This window comes from Engraulis encrasicolus, chromosome 15, assembly GCF_034702125.1.
Source record: "Engraulis encrasicolus isolate BLACKSEA-1 chromosome 15, IST_EnEncr_1.0, whole genome shotgun sequence".
Lineage (NCBI taxonomy): Eukaryota > Metazoa > Chordata > Actinopteri > Clupeiformes > Engraulidae > Engraulis > Engraulis encrasicolus.
The window spans coordinates 49,322,596-49,326,195 of record NC_085871.1 but is presented as its reverse complement, the minus strand read 5'-3'; positions in this window follow the sequence as shown (position 1 = coordinate 49,326,195).

Sequence of the window (3,600 nt, the reverse complement as noted above, 5' to 3'; positions counted from 1 at the left end):
TATAGGAGAACTATTGAGATGAAAAACGGCACATGTCATTTTATTGTCATTTCCTCTTGCATCCACAGGTAAACCTGTTGGGTGTGGTTCATCCTTCTTGATGGTATATGCAGACATTACCTTGGATACTGTGGCTCTTGATACATCACAAAGACTTGCTGTCTCGGTCAAAGATGCAACAGTTACACACGTACCAAGAATTATGTATAATAATGTGGCAATTTATGGGTTTTCTTTGGCAGCCCTTTCATTTTGGACAAGTTTTGGTATTTGTATGGATTGCCATGAATGGATTCTGGCTTAATTATGGCTTTATTATGTCCTGCCATAATACTATGTGTGTGTGTGTGTGTGTGTGTGTGTGTGTGTGTGTGTGTGTGTGTGTGTGTGTGTGTGTGTGTGTGTGTGTGTGTGTGTGTGTGTGTGTGTGTGTGTGTGTGTGTGTGTGTGTGTCGTTAGCCTATATCCAACAGATGTGCACAAGCACAAACATGCAAAATTTTGGAAAAACACCCCTCGCATGCATCCTTCTTTATTCTTGATAGGCGAGTAGAACTACGTGTAGTCTATTTGTCCCAAAAGTGCACCTGACATTAACACGAGTGTTGAGATTACGTTGTTTCATATTGAGAACAAAACCTTTCCGTGGTCTGACACAGGGACGAGAGGAGCATAACACTCCACTAGTGGTTTCCTGACGGTTTCTCTTGAGCAGACGACACACACACACACACACACACATACTGCTGCTGGTGTACTTGATAGACCTTTTTAATATTTATTTTTCTTCAAAATGCTACTATTACTATGTCAGAACGCTATAAAGGACTCTTTAGGAAAAGCACAAAAGCACAACAATTACCTCTTAATGTGTGTTCTCATGTACACAATGTATGTCTTCTGTTGTCCAGTCTTGCACTGTAAATGTCTGTATGAGCAATGTCTATGTCCATACTGTCTTATGTCCATGTATAAGTACTGTCTATGTCTATACTGTCTATGTCCTTACCTACACTCTAAGAAAATTTCCCTGCAAAATAACGGCAGTTACTGGCAATTATATTTACCTGTAATTCTACTGTTATTTCACACCAAAAATCAAATACAGCTCATTGCTGTTTAATGTATCACAGTATATAACATTTTTTCAGCAGCAATTGAACTGTTAAATAACAGTACTCTACAGAAAAATAACAGTACATTTCAGTTAAAAAGTTGAATTGTACTGTGTGATGACAGGCAAATACTGGGTCATAGTTGTATTCATGAATATGGCCATGGCAACTTCCCACCCCACCCATCATTCTCCATAACTGTGGTACCCTGGCCATGTTACCACCCCACCCTCCCATCGTTCACCATGACTGGAGTGCCTTGAGCATGATACTATGGCGCAATGCTGTATTGAGAAAATGGTTTGCGGTGGGCCTTTGAAAGTGTGGGCATGAATAAAATTTCAGAGTATGCAGTGCTATGTTACAATGATAGTGTGCAAGGTGGGCTTTTTACTGTATCTCTTGATGAGCCAATGATGAATATAGCATTGGTCAGTCTTTAAAAAAAATTTTTTCACCAAATAGCACAGCAAACAAGCAGCACTACAAGCTAGCTCTCAAAGCAATGCCTAATTTGCAGCAGGCACATTATATGCAACAATGCCACAAATGATGCCACATACAGCAAGCTTTCACAAAGAGGAAAGTGTGCAAGCATGTAAGCAAGCTTGTAGGCAAGCTTGTAGGCAAACAAGTGCTATGCTGTGCCATGCAGGCCAGCCAGCAGGCAGGCAAGCAACTGAAGTGTTGATAGTCCAGATTTATATACAGGTGCAAGAGTACCATGTGACCAGAGTCATCAGGCCCTTGGCAGGTGACGCCCGTAATTGAATAATGGCATAACAGCCCTACTCAGGTGAGGCCAGGCACTGATTAGCAGATTGGTTTAGATGGGGCTGCTTGTTGCAAGAGTGTTACAAGTTCTTAAAATGTTTCAGCCATTCACACTTTCATCACTATCAAAATGTGCTGCTCACACTTTGCTGCATCAAGCACTTTTTAAGTATTGTAGTTTCCTTAGAAATTGTTTCATCATGCTTGATAGTATCAGATAATCTTTAACCAGTCAGAATGACTTCAGTTCTTCAGGTGGTATTGAAGTTTGATGGTGATCACGGACAAGTGGAGGATGAATGGGTTTCAATGGTGCTGCCTAAAATAACTTGTTATTTTCTAGAGATGCACCGGATCCGGTTCCGGTTCCGGATCCGTCAGGATAATAGAGTTTTTCACAGGATCCGGGTCCGGCAGGATCTTAAGCAGTGGATCCGGTATCCGGCATGTTACCTAAAAATCAGGGTCTGGTGCATGTCTAGCCTAGGCTTTTCAGTCTTTCACAACCCCAATCACTGCATGGAGTGAAATCCCTTTGGAAGCGGCTATTGCAGGCAGTGTGGCAATAATAAAAAATAGTTTGCGCCAACGTAATAAAAAGGGCCCACGTGTGCGAGTAGACTATATGTTTCAACCCTTTTGTAGGATCCGGTATCCGGTTCCGGATCCGGCAGGATCTTATTCAGTGGATCTGGTATCCGGCAGGATCCTAAAAATCAGGATCCGGTGCATCTCTAGTTTTTTCCACAACGGCGAATACTGCTATTGTGCAGTACTTACTGTTTATGCTCAATATGTGACTCAAAGTAATATTTTCACAGTAGTTGTCTGTTTTTTCGAAAAACAGTAGAATGCTGTTGTAGAATTGCCGTAAATAAACAGCTATTTGTTACAGTGTAGATTAGTCTATGTCTGCATGGGAAATTCTAGTATGACCAGTGCATGTAAAGAAATTGACAATAAAACCTACTTGACTTGACTTGACTTGAGCAGGCCACAGACATACAGTGCAATGTTCTGCAGCACAGTAAGTAGGAGACCAATGAAGCAGCTTGCGTCACATAATGACGGTAGAGTAGACAGTGTATCCCGACAGTGTAGCCTAATCTAATAAATCACAACATAAAGGACAGTTTTACTTGTCCAAGGCCTACATCAGTTTTATAAATCGGTTTTATAAATCGGTTTTATAAAGTGCTTCTCTACGCTTTGATAGGCTATTTAGGCCTAACATGTAAGGCCTAACAAAACACGAACTAAACAAACAGCCTATGAAGACATAGGCCTACTGAGACTCGACAAAAGTAGCCTATAGACAGAAGTACAACATCAAAGCAACAAAAGTAAGCTAGACTGTAGTGGAATATTTTATGTCCATGATATGGGGCTTCAATGCTAGTGTGATGGAGAAGTAAAGCAAATTCAACTACGGGATTATTAATAAAATGCCCCTTACAGCAAGCATATGAGTTGTTGCCCTCAGGTAGGAGGTTTAGGATGCCTTCATTTAAGACAAACAGAGCCCGCCAATCTTTTATATCTACTAGTATATCCATGCTAAATAAGACAACTGTAACTTAGACTGAATAGCACATCGCACTTTGGTACTGAATACTGCACTTTACTGTGTTTATGTTGGGTTTTTTGTCAACCTGTATTTTTGTCCTATAGAGGGAAGGGAGGGGGGGTGTGTTTGTCTATTGTGTTCTTG